Below are 20,623 nucleotides of genomic sequence, written 5' to 3' on the forward strand. Positions count from 1 at the left end.
GCAGTCTGCCCGTTCAGTCCAGATCTGATCCTTGTCTGTGGGACTGATAAAACATCCATCAGCAGCGCACCCACACAACTCTATCCCCTGCTTTATTCCCACAATTTATTCTCCCATAAACTCAATTGACTTGTTAGTTTTACAGCCATCTATCGCCTCGTTGTTTTCTTGTCCTTCGTTAAGTGTTTTGCTAATAAACGGGAAGAGATTTAGAGTCGCTCGTACAGAGAAAGTATGCGCATGTGTTTCGCTATCAAGGCAAAACTAATTCCCAATAAATCACGTTCTTGCAAAAGTTGGAATGTGAACAACTTTAATCAGTTCGTTTCATGTCACAAAACTGATCATTCTGATTCTACAGCAGCATTTTGTGGTTCATTTTTGACTCAACAAGCAACATTGAGCGGTTTTATATTTTCTCATCTTTTAAGGATGAACAAAGAGCACACAACACGACCAGAGAGCGAATAGTAAAATAAGAATACGAACAAGTATCAGAGGTGTGTCATATCAGTATCTTGATGTCAGGTGGGATGGATCATATTAAATATTGATTCCTCCGTAACACAGATTTTGGACAGATTTGTGAACAATGTTTGAGAGAAATGGGTCTTTTGTGCACGTTAAACTGTGTCAATCCCATCGTTTCACGTTTAAAACATTTAAATATGAAAAGAACGACATGATTAAAGTGAAGCCACTGCAGGATTCAAACCCCGGTCTGCGGCGTCCCAACCCATTGCTCCACCTGTTGACCTAATCTCTTTGTGGAGTTATGTTGCGTTTTTAAGATTTAAAAAGATCCGGGGCTTTTGGAAAAACATCCGGGGCTCAACTCCCAAAGCCAGGCCCGAGCTCCGCCGATGGCTACAAAAAACTCGCACAATGGCACAAACAACAAAGCAACAACAATGTCAATATCACATACAAAGGGGGCCTGGGGATCCTGTCCAAGGAAAAGAGCAACACGTCCTGCATTCTGGGGGATTTAAGAGCTCTTGGGCAGCTCAAGTGTGTGAGTATTTTTAATGAACAAATGTAGCACATAAAAGTCTGATATTTTTCTATATTCTAACTAATAATAGGTCTAAAATTGTCTTGAATGCTACAATGCAGCAGTTTTTTATAGCCTAATGTACAAGTCTCCGTTATGTTCTTTATCATTATAAGTAGAAAAGTAGATGTAGATTCAGTTTGAGTCATCTGGACAAGTCAGATGTTCACAGTTCCACTTGAGCGTAGTTTTTATAGTGTGTAACTATAAAGACCCTCAGGAGGTCCCGCCCGGTGGACAGGGCCCCGGTGGACAGGGCCTACTCAGAGTAAGATGAATATCTGAATATTTCTCTACAATGGAACACTCTTGGACGAATGAGCGATTACACCGATCATTATAAGCAACATAAGATAATCATATGCATAAATAGAATGCATTAACTATAAAATAAAGTAAATAAATAAAACATTTATGGACCGACTTTTATGTATTCAAAATGAATATTAGTATTATTATTTTTATATTTTGCTTTAAATCATTGACAATTAACAATTTGAATCAGTTGAATTATCTGGTGAATTTGACCAGGCCATTGCCCATTCACTTAGTTGCATGTGGTTTTATTTGAGGTGTTTTTTTATATTTACTCTAATTATATTCCGTATATGGCAGTGCAGTTCCGAGATAATGGGCTGGATCCACCTGACACTGCTCTGTCACCTGGGACATGGGACTCGAGGTGTTTAGGTCCGAGCTCAAGGCCATGTCAGTCCCGCAGCAGCAGGTCTCTTCTGCGGTCTTTTCTGCAGCAGCGGGTCTCTTCTGCAGCTGCGGGTCTCTTCTGCAGCTGCAGCAGGTCTCTTCTGCAGCTGCAGCAGGTCTCTTCTGCAGCAGCGGGTCTCTTCTGCAGCTGCGGGTCTCTTCTGCAGCTGCAGCAGGTCTCTTCTGCAGCAGCGGGTCTCTTCTGCAGCTGCAGCAGGTCTCTTCTGCAGCTGCAGCAGGTCTCTTCTGCAGCAGCGGGTCTCTTCTGCAGCTGCGGGTCTCTTCTGCAGCTGCAGCAGGTCTCTTCTGCAGCAGCGGGTCTCTTCTGCAGCTGCAGGTCTCTTCTGCAGCTGAGGGTCTCTTCTGCAGCTGCAGCAGTTTGGATTTGGAGCTAGACCGTAGACGTCCCAGTAAATTGGCCTAGCAACACCTGTAGGTACTGATATGCTGTCTGTTTGTTTAGTTCCTGTAGCATCAGCTGTCTCGTGTTTCCCATGTTTACTCATCTCTTGGTCCTTGTGATTTTAAGGCAAATTTCATCTTCCTCTTTGGCGTTTTATCGCGGTTGGTATCCAAGTGTTACATTACCACCACCTACTGTAGTTGTACGTCTTAGACTTTATTCTTTAGAGTCTCTTCAACAGCGTTAGTTAGTTTGAAATACAGGCAGTATTTTAATCACACAGTGAGCTCATTTGTGTGCAATGGATCCAGATGAAGCAAAGAAGACCAGTGTCATTAATCGAGTCCGTTTGTGTCTGGAGGTTTTATGAAGCTACAACAGCGATAAAGGAATCACGTGACTTTTACACGAGAATGAGTGAAGCCGTGGCGACTTCACTTCAGGGACTGGGTTTTTAATGCTGCGTTTGTGAAGATTTATTCAGTGTATCTGCCTGACCAGTGCGCTGTTATTGTGAGTGTATCTGCATAATGTTGTGTAGTAAGAGCATCACACACCTGTAGTAGAGCTAATTTCTGGTTTCTGGCGCATGAATAATCAAATAAATGACTATAATTTTGAAGAAACAAATATAGCTCACTGTCTTTGTACCTACAGTGTGTCAAATACATGCTTTTGTGTAAAATATGACTAAACAATGTCAGTCTTGGCTTGTTTCGCACCAAAACAGCTCAATCAGGAATTACGTGTGTTTAATATGCCAGTAAAACATTAACGATAGCCTACTAAATTGCATTGTAAGTCGCCGCCTGCTACAGCTGATGGTTGTCATGGTTTTGCACACTGGCCTACCTAGTCTTGGCTTGGGTTGAACCTGTAGTTTAGTCCCGGTCCTCCTCACACTCCAGTCCCCGCCGAAGGTGTGGGCAGCGAGTAAAAAGCGTCTCCTCAGCTTCTCTGTGTGTGTGCGGTGTAAACAGTGTGTTGCTTTGAGCTCCATTGATTGTTCTGGAGCTCTCCGCAGCAATCGGCCCTGTATCCTGCACATCTGACGCCGTCTCCGAGCTGTCTGCCGCTAATGAGGTGAGCGCGCGGCCCTTTTCAAGTCCTTTCAAGTCCACAGCCAGATACAAAAAAGCCGGCTCCTTCCCTTTCTCCGGGGCCCGGCGAGAAGCGAAATCAACAGCTCTGTCACGGAGCTGCGGGGATAATTAGAGTGCCACTATAACCTCGTTTTAGCCCAGCTTTTATTCAGGTGTAAACAAGTCACTTTATGTATTTTGTATTCTAAGTGGAAAGAGATAAGGTGAAAGCATTTAGCCCTGAAAGTGACAATTCTCTTTGGACTGTTTGTTTTTCTCACCTATTCGTGGGCCCCAGAGTGATGGGAAATGTGCTCTGTGGCCATCAAGACAATATGAGGTAAAACATTGTCTAATTGGCTCCTAATGGTGTTTTAATTACTTTATTTAATCTACTTTCATCCATTCCATTTATATGAGACGTTTGGACTTCAAAGACCATTTTCTCAAAGTGTGTTTTCTCCCGTAGAAACACACAGTTGAGCCCTTAAAAGAACCAATCAGGCTCTGACTTTTGGGCTAGCGGTACGGCCACGCCCCTTTTTGGGTGAAAACCAACAGCGCTAACAGAGAGGCGGGAGATACAAATAGTTAAAGGTTGAATGGACGATTTTTTTGACCCAAATCTGAGTCTTATTTCCTCGTGGCGTGGACTGCCAATTAGTCCTGCCACGTATCAATCATAAAACGCACCTACCGCTCACCTGCAGCCGCGTGCGGGCTCGTCCCCTCAAGCAGTACGTTTCCGCGTGTCTAAGCGCATTGATCTATCATAATATAGTTCCCTCAGTGTACGGGACAAAATGAAGACAGTTCGAGCTGACTCAGAAGAAGACGGAAATCTACGGGAGACGAGAGATGCGATGCGATCCCTCGGGCTGATAAACAAACGCACATGTGTGTTGTATGAGTCCACACGGGGGAGTGGCATGCGCACTTCTGCTTGAGTTCTAAAATCGCCGAAGAATCGTCCAGTGCGCCTTTAAATGGTTTTCCTAATTTCTCCATCCATGGCTGCTGTGTTGCCAATATCAATATTGTGTTGGATTTTGGAGCAAAAACTTTTTGACAATTTTTATCTCTCGCTTCACTGTTTTCACCCAAAAGGAAACGTCACGTCTCCCATACGTCACTTCCTGGTGGCACAGGAAGTGAGGTATGACCGGTGACATCTATTGTCATCTTGACAGATGTGGCAGATCTATAAGACTGACCACGCCCCCTGCCATGTAACGGTCTCTGGAGAAGTGAGTCCCATGTGTGAGACAAGGCATGAGCTCCCTTGTCTCTGTTGATAGTCACTGACCCACGTCCTTTAGACCTTCGTGTGATTGTCCCTGAGCTAAACGTAACTAGAATGTATATATTTCAAGTTCCCATTTCACTTTCGCATTGTTAGATGCTTCCGGAACAAAACTAAAACTGGAACTCCTCACAAAATGTCTAAAACTTGCGCAGAGACAAAGACAAAAGAGCCCAGTTTCAAGTCTAAAAAAGTGGAAGCGCACCACACACCCACACATGCTTTCCACGCTACTATTTCACTGTCTCCCTTTTGTACTCCAGGCTGAGGCTCCACACTCGTCACTACACAATTGATTCAAAATCCTTAGCGGCAAAACAGACAAAAGGGTCATCTATTATCCGAGGCTCTTCTCCTCGCTCCTCTTTCAACCCCTCTCCGGCGGTCGCCCGTTAAAAAGCTCCACCGGGGACCCAAATCCAGTCCTCATAAAGCCAGGGTCCGGGGCTAATTGGTGGAGATCCGCTGGGGAAGGGCCTACAAAGCACCAGAAAGAGCCCCGTTTGTGAACACGCCACGCGCTTACAGTGGGTCTGAGAGGCCGAAGGAGCACGAGGAGGTGGTGGAGAGGGGCCCCAGGGGAGAGAGTGGGCGGTCCAAACTTCTATAATGTGCCCTGAGGCGATTCGACAAGTACTTTGAGCCGTGTCGCAGCTGAAGTGGAGATATTAAAGTCCTAAAATGAGCTGTTTGATGCAAAAGGAGTCACAAGAGAATGGCCAGGACTGTTTCCTCAAGAGGTGGGAAATAAGTATTGAAACAGACAAATATATATACATGTTGTGTAGCTTGTTTTTGTTTTTTTTCATGTATGTCATCATTTTAGATGTGTTAACTTCTCAACTCATGTATATGTATAGTATAGTTTTCCCTTGCGTATGATCGATGAAATGACATTTACGCTCTTATGGTCTGGGTTTTTAGCTAATCTGAGCAGGAGAAGACAAAGGTTCAGCTCCAATTCAATCAGATCTGAGCCAAACTGCCAATTATTAGTGGCTTAGTGGTTAGAGTGTTTGCCCACCAACCAGAAGCTCCGACCAGGTTCATGCTGTGTCCTTGGGTCAGACTTGCTTATGTGTGGGAGTGACTGGTATGTGGAGGCCAGGGTTAATTTTGTGGTTTTGTATTGTGTTGCAATATTATGCTTTTATATTTAGATTTTTTTTAAATGTATTTTTAATTTAGGAACGCATAAAAATCAAACGCAGTAAAAAAGAAAAAAGAAGAAGAGAAAATCATGGCACAAAAACCCAAAGAAAACGTCCCATTTTGTCCAAAGTTTGCCAAATTATTCCATTTTCAAATTAAGTCCGAATATAATATTTTCCATTTTAACAAATTTGTCCAATATAATGTCAGTTCAGTCCTTGATTTTTTCCTTTTTCGCCGCAGCCAAGAGGAGGCTCCAGAGACAGCTGCTGGTTGTGTCCATGGCAGGAGTCCTCAGTATATTTAGATTTGAATGTATTTTATTGTTGAGCACTTGTAATTGGCTGTGTGCCATGAGCTGCACCATCGAAACTGTACAGGCGCCGTAGAATGTAGTAATTATCATATTTAAAGAGCATATGACGGGTAAGTCTAAACTGAAGACGTAGTGAACATGCATGTACAAGTATATTTAATTGAATTGAGTATTTCACAACAAATTTAGCCCTTTTATAATACTATAAATACTATAACAAATATTTCCCACAGAGAAAACCTCACCATAAGTCTGACATTAGCACCCGTCATATGCTTTAAGAAATATTTTCATGGTCTAAAAATCAGTGGGTAATAACTATTCCAAAAATAATTCAGCATAATCTTAGCAGAAATAAGGACTTCCCTTTCAAACACATAAATGTATTCGTCACGACCGTTCCTGGAATCGCCACAGTTCTCTCGCAAAGAACACCAAAAGGAACAGAATGAACAAAACCCACAAAGTCACGACTTGTGCCGGAAGATTGGAACTCCGAGCGCGAGGGAAAGAAAAAGAAAAAAATCAAATAAAAAGTGCAGGAAAAGGGCAAAGTTTGTCCCCAACTCTTTATGCGGAGGACAATGAAGGAGCCGAATTAAGGAAAGTGGGAAAGCAGAGATTAGCGCGCGGCGGCGGTGAGCGACGGAGAGACGAGCAGCTGCGCGGGGCAGATACTGCTGCTGGAGACAGAGCCAGCGCCGAGGTAAACAAACGCGTACGGGCCGAGCTGATTTATGGACCCGGAGGGGGACGTCAACGGGGGCCGCGGCAGGACACGGCAGGTGCTGATGTGAGGGAAGAAATGGCCGCCGCGGTGGCTCCCGAACTTGACCCGCACGAGATCCGGTTCTGTCGCTCCTTCAAACTGTGGGAGAAATGACGAGGGTTTTGGAATCAAACACTTCTTTTCATGCAAGAATTTAGGAGTTCGACAACTGTCCGACTGACAAGTGGAGTTTGACCGACAGGCCACGGTTTTGAAGTGGAGTTTGACCCACGGTTTTGGGCTCGGGCTGATGAGGAGCTGCGAGTGCACCTCCTTCTGTAATCACACCTCCACCTCCTGTGAGTGCACCTCCTCCTGTAAGCACACAGCACCTCCTCCTGTAAGCACACAGCACCTCCTCCTGTAATCACACTTCCACCTCCTCTGAGTGCACCTCCTCCTGTAAGCACACAGCACCTCCTCCTGTAATCACACTTCCACCTCCTCTGAGTGCACCTCCTCCTGTAAGCACACAACACCTCCTCCTGTAATCACACAGCACCTCCTCCTGTAAGCACACAGCACCTCCTCCTGTAATCACACTTCCACCTCCTCTGAGTGCACCTCCTCCTGTAAGCACACAGCACCTCCTCCTGTAATCACACTTCCACCTCCTCTGAGTGCACCTCCTCCTGTAAGCACACAGCACCTCCTCCTGTAATCACACTTCCACCTCCTCTGAGTGCACCTCCTCCTGTAAGCACACAACACCTCCTCCTGTAATCACACAGCACCTCCTCCTGTAAGCACACAGCACCTCCTCCTGTAATCACACAGCGCCTCCTCCTGTAAACACACAGCACCTCCTCCTGTAATCACACAGCACCTCCTCCTGTAAGCACACAGCACCTCCTCCTGTAAGCACACAGCACCTCCTCCTGTAATCACACAGCGCCTCCTCCTGTAAACACACAGCACCTCCTCCTGTAAGCACACAGCACCTCCTCCTGTAATCACACAGCACCTCCTCCTGTAAGCACACAGCACCTCCTCCTGTAATCACACAGCACCTCCTCCTGTAAGCACACAGCACCTCCTCCTGTAATCACACAGCACCTCCTCCTGTAAGCACACAGCACCTCCTCCTGTAAGCACACAGCACCTCCTCCTGTAATCACAACTCCACCTCCTGTGAGTGCACCTCCTCCTGTAAGCACACAGCACCTCCTCCTGTAATCACACAGCACCTCCTCCTGTAATCACACCACCTCCTGTGAGTGCACCTCCTCTTGTAAGCACACAGCACCTCCTCCTGTAATCACACCTCCACCTCCTCTGAGTGCACCTCCTCCTGTAATCACACCTCCACCTCCTGTGAGTGCACCTCCTCCTGTAAGCACACAGCACCTCCTCCTGTAATCACACCTCCACCTCCTCTGAGTGCACCTCCTCCTGTAAGCACACAGCCCCTCCTCCTGTAAGCACACAGCACCTCCTCCTGTAAGCACACAGCACCTCCTCCTGTAATCACACAGCACCTCCTCCTGTAATCACACCTCCACCTCCTGTGAGTGCACCTCCTCCTGTAATCACACAGCACCTCCTCCTGTAATCACACCTCCACTTCTTGTGAGTGTACCTCCTCCTGTAAGCACACAGCACCTCCTCCTGTAATCACACCTCCTCTGAGTACACCTCCTCCTGTAAGCACACAGCACCTCCTCCTGTAAGCACACAGCACCTCCTCCTGTAAGCACACAGCACCTCCTCCTGTAAGCACACAGCCCCTCCTCCTGTAAGCACACAGCACCTCCTCCTGTAAGCACACAGCACCTCCTCCTGTAAGCACACAGCCCCTCCTCCTGTAAGCACACAGCCCCTCCTCCTGTAAGCACACAGCACCTCCTCCTGTAAGCACACAGCACCTCCTCCTGTAAGCACACAGCACCTCCTCCTGTAATCACACCTCCTCTGAGTGCACCTCCTCCTGTAAGCACACAGCACCTCCTCCTGTAAGCACACAGCACCTCCTCCTGTAAGCACACAGCACCTCCTCCTGTAATCACACAGCACCTCCTCCTGTAATCACACCTCCACCTCCTGTGAGTGCACCTCCTCCAGTAAGTGCACACAACACCTCCTCCTGTACTCACCTTCATCTGTAAGTGCACACAGTACCTCCTCCTGTAAGTGCACACAGTACCTCCTCCTGTAAGTGCACACAGTACCTCCTCCTGTAAGTGCACAGCACCTCCTCCTGTAAGCACACAGCACCTCCTCCTGTAATCACACAGCACCTCCTCCTGTAATCACACCTCCACCTCCTGTGAGTGCACCTCCTCCAGTAAGTGCACACAACACCTCCTCCTGTACTCACCTTCATCTGTAAGTGCACACAGTACCTCCTCCTGTAAGTGCACACAGTACCTCCTCCTGTAAGTGCACACAGTACCTCCTCCTGTAAGTGCACACAGTACCTCCACCTGTAAGTGCACACACAGCACCTCCTCCTGTGAGTGCACCTCCATCTGTAAGTACACACCGCACCAACTCCTGTAAGAACACAGCACCTCCTCTTGTAAAAATATAGATTTTAAGTTTCCTTATGTAATCAGTTATCAGTTGCAGCAGACCCCAACTCCTTCTCCTCCTCATACGGGGCCCGTATGTGGTAGACTGTTCACATACGGGGCCCGTAAAAACTGAATGAATCCTCAAGGAAGAAGAGAGATGAGGAAGTCAGAACAGAAAACAAGAGTGGTGAGAAACTTGAATCCTCCTGTTTTCAGCGCTGCCTTGAGTGAGTCAGTGGGACACGAGCGTGGACCGGCACAAAGATCATTTAGAGCATTTTGGCAGCTCTTTTGTCTTGTTAGCGAACCAAGAAACAGCATGTTACATTTCCAAAACCAGTAATTCTATCATTACAAATATGTGCAGCCAATCAGCACTTGTTTATGATGTTTCACTGTTTTTGAGATTCATGAGGCTTTTTTCCTCCCTCTTTAGAAATCCTCTGTACAATCATTGACTTGAAAAAAGGCCGCGTCATATTAGTCCTTTAAACACTGTATTTTTACTCCATCTTCCCTTAAGCTTTGTTCCGCTTGTCTGTTGCGCCCACATTTCTGCCTCTTCTTCTTTTGTCTGCTCTTTGTCATGTTGGCATCTCCCGGGCGACGGACGGGCAGTAAATCACCGCGCTGTTTGGCTAACGCACCTCCGTCTATTTGCTTTGTGCCTCTCCTCCCGTCCACCAGCGCTCCTCTGCCGGCAATCCATCATCGCCCCCCCCCGCCTCCTCCTTCTCAGGTAATTTATGGCCACAATTCTCGGTGCGTTATCGTTATGTGCGGGCCGCCGAGAGAACAACAGCGCGGCGTTCATTTTGAGGATCGAGTGTGGAAGTGACAAGTCGCGTTTTATTGACTTGGTAAGAGGAGGAGAGGGTCGCTAATGGCTCCGGTGTGAGCGCTAATGGTGAGGGAGGAAGAAAGATCATACAGCGCTGGGTTTGAAATGGAATCGGAATGGTACATAAGTGAAAAGGATTTATAGCGAAATGATGGTAGAAGTAGTTCTCAGCTTGAGAAAATTACAGATTGTTAGCATTCGGAAATGTCAAGCTAATGGGCTAAATAATGCTAATTGTGCCTTTTGGAGCTTTTAAAGAACGGTTCCATTGTTGAGGGGGGGGGGGGGGGGGGCAATCTCTATCACAATTTGGTTTGGTCACAATTCTTCGTTATTCTTGTAACTCGAGTTCATCTCGCTTCACTGTGATTGGTTGAATCCATCCGTCACTCACATGACAGATGCTGCGCAGTAGGAGAAACTATGGAAACGTTTTTGATTTGATGAAAGAGATTTTTAAAGCCATTCTGCCCAGTCCTGTTATACTGTGAATATATTATGAATTTAGAGGAAGTAACATATTTACTTGACAAAATCAGTGTTCCTCAAACTGTTTGGATATTTGTTTTATTTAGAGACAAATCTGTTTCATGTTTCGACCTCCTTTGGGTTAATCATGATTTAAATCTATCTTATCCATTGTTTTGTCTCATTTTAGATCTGGTTTTGTCTCACTTGAGAGAATGTTTAGCGCTAATTTAGGCCAAATATAGTCGAGTTTAGACCCAGTTGTACTCGAAAAGCCAGAAATTATCTATACGTTTAAGAACCACTTATATTTCTATACATTATGTGGGTCTTTAAAATTGTTTAACATAAATACATATTTTAAGGGACACATTATGCAAACAATGAAGCATCTTTTAAACATGTTATATAATATTACTCCCTCAGACAAATTCCCTGAAGTTAACGTCAGTCACACTTTGATGTTTGATGAGTTTCAAATATCCCAGATCTGTGACATCGTAGGTCGAGCTGTTTTATTGCAAGACATTTCTACCCGTCAAATACCACATTCTAGACTCAAAAACACGAGATGCCGACGTAAAAGTCCTCAATAACAATACCAAACAATGCAATGTGTCCTTCATCGTTTGGAGTAGAACGTGTACTATTGCTTTTCCACACACAATTGTAACCTTCTGTTTTGTGTCACCAAAACATTGTACTCCAGGTAGTTATATTACTAAAACTTACCTAAAACTGCAGTGAACAGGGTTACCTCTCCAGAGATCCGACCTGTAACTTGGCTCCCTGGGGGTAGATAGGTTTATTTCAGTGCTGTGAGAGATCCTACATGCGCATTTCAGTCATTTCACGTGGACATTTGTCTTTAGTGTATGTGTCACATTAAAGTCTGTACAAACTGATGCAGATTGATGACGACGCGTGTCTCCTGTGGCGTCGCTCCCGTTTACCATCTGCTCCCTGATTGCTTTCATTTCCATGTGAGTCTTTCTGATTTAAATGAGAAAATCCCACTATTGTATTCTTCCAGTGTGACTGACAGTCAAAACTCTGCACGCTATCACGTCCAACATATGCTTAAGGTTTGTCCTCCATTTGCAGAAAGAAGGACATGTATGCGCATCTGTGATTGGCCGAAATTCTGAGTCTGAAATAATTGGAGAGTTTTATAATTGGAGAGTTTAAGACAAGACACTGCAGGTGAAAAGGTGAAATGCAAAATGACACATTTATATAGCACTTTTCTACCTTCAAGGCACTTTACATCAAGCACTCATACATTCACGCGCATTCACACGCATTCACACGCATTCTCACGCATTCACACGCATTCACACGCATTCACACGCATTCTCACGCATTCACACGCATTCACACGCATTCTCACGCATTCACACGCATTCACACGCATTCACACGCATCCACACGCATTCACACGCATCCACACGCATTCTCACGCATTCACACGCATTCACACGCATCCACACGCATCCACACGCATTCACACGCATTCACACGCATTCACACGCATCCACACGCATCCACACGCATTCACACGCATCCACACGCATTCTCACGCATTCACACGCATTCACACGCATCCACACGCATTCACACGCATTCACACGCATCCACACGCATCCACACGCATTCACACGCATTCACACGCATTCACACGCATCCACACACATCCACACGCATTCACACGCATCCACACGCATTCTCACGCATTCACACGCATCCACACGCATCCACACGCATTCACACGCATTCACACGCATTCACACGCATCCACACGCATCCACACGCATTCACACGCATCCACACGCATTCTCACGCATTCACACGCATTCACACGCATCCACACGCATTCACACGCATCCACACGCATTCTCACGCATTCACACGCATTCACACGCATCCACACGCATCCACACGCATTCACACGCATTCACACGCATTCACACGCATCCACACGCATTCACACGCATCCACACGCATTCTCACGCATTCACACGCATTCACACGCATCCAGACGCATCCACACGCATTCACACGCATTCACACGCATTCACACGCATCCACACGCATTCACACGCATTCACACGCATTCACACGCATTCACACGCATCCACATGCAATCCACACGCATTCACACGCATTCTCACGCATTCACACGCATTCACACGCATTCACACGCATTCACACGCATCCACACGCATTCTCACGCATTCACACGCATTCACACGCATTCACACGCATCCACACGCATCCACACGCATTCACACGCATCCACACTCATTCACACGCATTCACACGCATTCACACGCATCCACACGCATTCACACGCATTCACACGCATTCACACGCATTCACACGCATTCACACGCATCCACACAGATTCACACAGATTCTCACGCAATCACACCCATTTGCACCCATTCACACATATTCATTCACCAGTTTACGCAGACACTTTTGGGGAGTTCAGACTTCCGGATTAGATTAAATATGAAAAAATACTTCTTTACAATCTGTAGTAGAAGACTGTAAAGTACAAGACTGTAAAGTACAAGACTGCAAAGTACAAGACTGTAAAGTAGAAGGCTGTAAAGTACAAGACTGTAAAGTACAAGATTGTAAAGTACAAGATTGTAAAGTACAAGACTGTAAAGTAGAAGGCTGTAAAGTACAAGACTGTAAAGTACAAGATTGTAAAGTACAAGATTGTAAAGTACAAGACTGTAAAGTAGAAGGCTGTAAAGTGTCCTGTTCACATCTGAGCTCTTCTGCTGTTACTTTGAGGAACATCACATGTTTACTGTTGGCCGACAGTGGCTCAGAGGTTAGAGATGTTGGTGTGTCCTTTAGCAAGGCACCCACAGCCACATGTGTGGATGTGGCTGGCTCCCATCCGTCTCCTCCAGGGCAGCTGTGGCTACAGAAGAGGCTTGCCACCACAGAGTCAGCGGTGACTACGGTGAAGCGCTTCGAGAGACTTCCACTGAAACGCTGTCCTCACTTCCTCGCCCTCGTTCTGTCTGTACCTGTGTGTGCTGGAGTTTAGCTCTTCCACTCTTCATCAAACATGCATGCCTACCTCTTCCCCCCTCTCTCCAAAGGCCTTTACTTTGCTGCAAAATTAAACTTTAAACAAGAAGCGATCATAGATCCAAGCGACCTACACAGGCTTCCAACAGAAAACATCCCAAGGTACATCTTCAGACGGAGAAGTGCGTCACTGCAGACGAGAGTAACGGAGCGGCCAAGGCCAAGGCCAGGTTCACATGTGGTGACCTGTTCAAGCTCTTTGTTTTACTGTTGCTGATATCTGTAAGCACATGCGTTCATCGTAATGCACTATTTAACTTTTCTGGCAGAGCATCCGCCACCTGCTTGTCTCCATCGAGATGTCGCTGCTATGTTTGGAGTGTTCCTCGGTATCACACGCACACCTGCACCTTTAAACACACTGCATTTATGTGACATTTACAGTCATTCAAGGTGTCTTTATTGCGCAAAATACCTTGCAAATGTGGGCTCACCTTCTTCTCTCCATTGAGATGCAGTTTAAAGCCATACTGTGGAGCTTTCAAGGCAATAACAATTCCAAGCATTTCCAGTTTGGTGCTGGTTTTGGCTGGTGAGCGGTGAGCAGATGGTGCAGTAGAACGCTGGGCAAACACAATGTGGTTTAAAACAAGGCCTTTCTTACACAAAACGGTTAGAGTTTACACGTTTGGACGAACAAAGGTGAATTAACTGTTGAAAGGATGAAACAGGACGAACAGATTTGTAACGTAACATAACATAAAACAACCAAAACTCAGAACTGTGTAGTGCTACATTTATTTGAGTAACTGTTTATTTGAGTAATAAGAATGTACATTTCTGAGAGGTTATTAGACACCTTTACTCTTACTTGAGTGATTTATTTGACAGTCTAATAGTACTTTTACTAGATTACTCTTTCCACTGTGAGTGAAGCCTAGTGTCGTATACACAATGTATGTGTGTGTCTAAACAGGTACAATAGTCAAATCAGTCAAATCACTGTAGTTTTACTGGTTTGCTGAGGCTAGTGCTACATGTCAGTGGTGTTTTTGCATTTGTGTAAGTGATTAAATAAAAAATGGTTAGATATGATCCCATTTCACAGCTGAGCTCTTCTACTGTTACTCCAAGGAGCACTTGTGTTTCCTTTAGGTCACATAATGTCTTTCCTTTAGGTGACATCTGTGTTTACTGATAGTCACATGTTTGTGGTTAATGTAGGTCACATTTGTGTTGACTCTTGTTCACAGGTTTATGTTTGGTCACATGTACAAATCAAGTTACAAATCTGGGGGTAATAATGGACTCAGACTTGAACTTTAACAGCCACATCACATCAATGACATCAGCCGCTTTTTACCATCTAAAAAACATTGCCGCAATCCAAAATATAGTGTCTAAACCAGATTTGGAGAGACTTATCCATGTGTTTGTCTCCAGTAGATTAGACTGTAACGGCCTGTTCACTGGCCTCTCCAAACGAGCTGTAAAACGCTGCTGCTCGGGTCCTGACTAGAACCAGGAAGTACCATCACATTAGTCCTGACTAGAACCAGAAAGTACCATCACATTAGTCCTGACTAGAACCAGGAAGTACCATCACATTAGTCCTGACTAGAACCAGGAAGTACCATCACATTAGTCCTGACTAGAACCAGGAAGTACCATCACATTAGTCCTGACTAGAACCAGAAAGTACCATCACATTAGTCCTGACTAGAACCAGAAAGTACCATCACATTAGTCCTGACTAGAACCAGAAAGTACCATCACATTAGTCCTGACTAGAACCAGGAAGTATGATCACATTAGTCCTGTTCTCAGGTCTCTGCACTGCCCCCTGTGGCTCAGAGAAGAGACTTTAAAGCAGCTCTGCTTGTGTACGAACTGTCCTCTACAAATAAACTTGCCTTGTGTTTACTCTTGTTCACAGGTTTGTGTTTGGTCACATGTTTGATTTTACTCTTGTTCACTTGCTGTCACATGTTTGAAATACACCGATCACAGATAGTGAGAAGAGGCCTCACTCTGCCGTCAATATTCAAACTATTTTGTCCTTCCAATTACATTAACTTCAAATCATAAACGTCCTGACAGTTACTCTTTATGGTCACTATTTCATTGGAAGTTATTTCCCAAAATGATATACTTTCAAATTGGTCGTCAAAACTAACACTGATATGAGAGAAAGACATCAGCACATTGTATGTGTTTGTTTGTACTTTTAATCCTTCTCTTTACATTCTTTGCATGTTTATGGCTTAAAGGGCAAAATGTTCTATTGAATTCAGATGCGTGTGTACAGAATGCGCTGCTGCAGATGAATAATTGAAAGCTGGTGTTACCTGGGAGGATTTTAGAGCACTAAGAAAAAGTCTTTTATTGCAACAAATTTGGGCTTTAGGCAGGTGCAGCAGATTCTTAGCATGAATCTTTTATGGGTGCGCGGAGTTGGAAAACACAGCTTTTGTACAATCAAAGAGTTGATCCAGGAATGAACCGTAGTCAGAGGAGATTCAGAGTATTCAGAATGATGGTGGAAAGTGTTGAAGGACACATATTAGGACATACTGGATTGGAGTGCTCTCAAGGACACCACCACATGTCCACTGTTTGGGAGGAGATCGCTTGTTTGAGGGTAGAGTCGAGAGAGAGGAACAAGAGGACAAAAAGCAACTGGAGGAGAAGCTCAGTGTTTTAGGGCAAATGAGAGCTGAAGAAGCTCAGAGCTCAGAAGGGGAAGATGTCTCTCTGAATGAAGGAGGAGCTAAGAGGAGAGCAGGAGGAGAACACACAAAGCTGGTGGAGCTGGTGGATAAGATTCAGAAAAAGAAGAAGTGCCTTAGATAGACCTCCACTTTAAGGTCCCATGTCATGCAAAATCTTTTTTAACCTTCTTACAGTGCTATTGATCCTCACATATGAGCCCAAAATGTTTTTGGATTGATTCCTTCAGTCTTCAGCTAGAGAACAGTCTCTATCCTTCCCCTCGGATGAGCGGACGAACGAGGGCTACCCTGTTTCAGCCCATCCTCCAGGAAGCACTCGTACCTGCAACACGCCCCCCTCCCCCCATGCTTGAGAGGAAGGATTTAGGCACAGTTTCCTTCAAACGCTACTTCTTTTTTTCCATTGCTGCTGCCGCTGACATCTGCCGCTGTGTCATGCTCTGTGTAGCGCCCCCACCATCTCCACGCTAAGGCTACGTCACGGGGTGGGCGGGGAACACACGCTCACGCTGAGGCTACGTCACGGGGTGGGCGGGGAACACACGCTCACGCTGAGGCTACGTCACGGGGTGGGCGGGGAACACACACTCACACTGAGACTACGTCACTGGGTTGGGCGGGGAACACACACTCACACTGAGACTACGTCACTGGGTTGGGCGGGGAACACACACTCACACTGAGACTACATCACGGGTTGGGCGGGGAACACACGCTCACGCTGAGGCTATGTCACGGGTTGGGCGGGGGAGGTAGATCGCTCTTCGCAAGGGTGGGGGGCGAATCTCAATCCAAGTCGTCTGCATTTCCGGGTTTGTGAGCAGGTCCAAAATATGGGTGATATTTATAACTATTATATTATGGGTCTTGCACAACGCTTATTATGATCAAATATATCCTTAGACTACGAAATGGGAAAAAAGCATGATATGGGACCTTTAACCGTGTCATCTGTAGATACGAAAAAAGGGGAAAAAAAGGAAAATGTAAAATTGCTGTGCTCTAAGCTTATATCATTTTATTATTTGAATTATTAATAGTAGTAATTATCAAGCAAACAGGTGGCGGACTCTCCACCTGAAGAATTACATAGTGCAATATTTTTTTACAGCTACAAAACTCAATCGTTCCATCCAGAAAAAAACATCTTAGTTTTATCCATCTATTTATTTCCTTCCGATCAACCTTATCTTACCTTTTACTTTCCCCTAGATAAATACACTCTCCTTCCACTCTCTTCCTTTTGAAAACATTGCGGTGCCCTGTGACCTTTGACCTGCACCCCTCTCCCTCTCCGCCTGACAGAGGAGACATTTAAATGACTGAGCACAAATGACATCATCTCTTTTGGGCGCTTGCTGCCCTGGTCTCTCACTCCGTTCGACCCGCACATGGTAAAGATAGAAGAGGAATAAAAGTGACAGAAACGGCGTCAGACATATCTCACATGTAGAGCCAGAGTCAGATTCACACACAGCTTTACAGCGCCAACAGGGCCTCTGGACAGGACCAAGGGCCAAAGTACATTTTAGGCAGTGTGTTAGGAGGGACACAAGTAAGACGGAAGTGTGTAGTCAGGAAAGTACTTAGTTATTGTATTATTTACTCCAATTTGGTAGAGCAGAAGTAACTATACTCTTACTTGATTGTTGTGGTCACTGTTTTCACTTTTAAGGACATCTTTTGTTTCAATTGACGTTTTAAACCATGTTCTAACATTGCTCCATCATCAAAAACATACCCAACGTTTCTGATTACGAGGTATTCTTTTCCAAACCGAACAAAAACACACAAGGTAGAAAAAGCTTCAGTTGTAGTCATCTGGACTCAGTTTGCAAAAATAGACGTTTCGACTCTCATCCAAGAGTCATTGTCAATAACAGAATTTAGGTCGAGAACTCCAATATTAATACTGTTCTGTGGTAAGACCCGCCCATTGGGAGGAGCCTTCCTGAAGTAGAAACCACCCACTACAGCACAAGCTGGGGGTGATCAGAACCTTACAACACAGAGCTCAAGGTGTGCCCACCAGCTCAGAGGGCAAGAAGAAAGAGGAAAAACATGTCCGAAATGCCCTCTCAGCCTGTGGTTACCCCGCTTGGGCTCTCAACAGAGTGAAGAGAACCAAGAAGCAGGACAAAAGGGAAACTGAACAGAGAAGGAAGGGTGTTTCTATCCCTTATGTGTCTGGCCTCTCGGAAAAACTGCAGAGAATTTTTAGACAACACGAAGTCCCTGTTTATTTAAACACTTTAAGACAAAAACTGGTTCACCCAAAGGACAAGTTGCCGACTCAAAAACAGAGCAATGTAGTTTATTCGATCCAATGCAGTGAAGAAAGTTGTAAAGAACGTTACATAGGTGAGACGAAACAGCCTCTACACAAGAGGCTTTATCAGCACAGAAGAAATACTAGTTCAGGACCTCAGAGTGCCGTGCATCTCCATCTTGAAGCCTCTAATCACTCGTTTGAAGACGGTGATGTGAAGGTTTTAAGCAGGGAGAAAATATGGTTTGAAAGAGGAGTTAAGGAAGCTATTTTTGTTAAAAAAGAAAGACCTTCTTTAAACAGAAATGGAGGGCTAAGGTTTAATCGTCCTGTTATTTATAATGGGTTACTGAACCCCTGGAAAGGTAGAGGACATTCAGATGCTAATCAGGTACTCAGGGTGGTTGAGCCAGGGTCTCACAAAGACAAAGAGGTTTCTAATAGCCCATTAAGATTCTGAATAGGCTAACTCGGTAGATACAAGGGGGAGTTTCTGTTGAAACCAACAACTCTTTCTACTTCAGGAAGGCTCCTCCCAATGGGCGGGTCTTACCACAGAACAGTATTAATATCGGAGTTCTCGACCTAAATTCTGTTATTGACAATGACTCTTGGATGAGAGTCGAAACGTCTATTTTTTCAAACTGAGTCCAGATGACTACAACTGAAGCTTTTTCTACTATGGAACACGCCTGGACGAATGAGGGATTACACCGACATATTTCCAAAAAACACACAAGAGCACCAAGATCTTGTGTGTTGTTTTTAGTTCCATAAATTATCATTCTGAGCATTTCTTCCACAAATCATATTCATTTCAACATTATATATTCGAGATAATATAGTAGAGAAGATTCTCAGAGCCGCGTCACAGGTCGGGAAATGTCAGTTATCGAGAAGATTCAGAACGGAGAGATTTTGACGCTCGGAGGGGAGAGGATTTTCTTCATCAAACTTGCATGAATGAAGCTAAATGCTACTCCATGTATGTTTATGATGAGAGAACAATGTTAGAACATGGTTAAAAGCTCAATAAAGTCAATCATGCATAATATGTGTTCTTTCAGTTCTAACAATACTAATACTAATATTGATTTTTGATGCTGTAAGATGAGAACCATGTGGAAACAGCTCTAAGTAACTATCATTCAGTCATTCATTTTCTACCGCTTTTCCCATTGGGGGTCGCGGGTGACTGGAGCCTATCCCAGTGACTTTGGGCCTTAGGCGGGGTACACCCTGGACAGTGGCCACCTCGTCGCAGGGCTAACAAGGTAAAAATCCAAACTTCTCCAGCTAAGTTTTAAATCTGTAAACCATCACCAGTTTTGTTGTATTTGCTTAGCATTCACATTGCTTAAAAGTTGAATTAATTCATGTTTTCACAGTTCATTCACTCTCCTGAATTCAGAGGGCGCCTGAATACCTAATTGGAGACGTTATTCTAAGTTAGAAAATGTGAAATACTAATGCCATGGTGAGCAAAGTCATCTTCAAAATCCAATTAAAGCCACAAGAGTGCAGAATATGTCCACTTTTTTTATAATACAGAATACACGTGTGCATTAGATTAGCTTGTACCTAATGATCGTGAAAAATTTAAGAATAGTTGTTCTCCTGAGCTCGCTGAGTGGAGTGTGCTTATCCTCCTCGTGTTACTGTGGCAGAGTGGTTAGCCCGTCTCCAGCCTTGGCCTAACACATACATTTGACTATAGGCCCTTCCAGGACCACTTCCAAGTCCGGACCCGGGACCAGCTGCTGGGAAAGCGGGCCAAAAGTCTGAGTCTCCATCTGTCCCCTGTCACAAAGCCGACCAGCACATGATCAATGGGACCAGAGCTTCCAACCAGCCACACACTCCACATCTGCAGTTACGATGTGCTATAGGGAGCTTAGAATCACGAGGCTGTACGTGAAACTAACTCACATGCAAGTGCAGGCGACCAGGCCAGGTTACAGG

This window comes from Eucyclogobius newberryi, unplaced genomic scaffold, assembly GCF_026437365.1.
Source record: "Eucyclogobius newberryi isolate DKJ021-1_F unplaced genomic scaffold, fEucNew1.0.hap1 SCAF_19, whole genome shotgun sequence".
In the NCBI taxonomy this organism is placed as follows: Eukaryota; Metazoa; Chordata; class Actinopteri; order Gobiiformes; family Gobiidae; genus Eucyclogobius; species Eucyclogobius newberryi.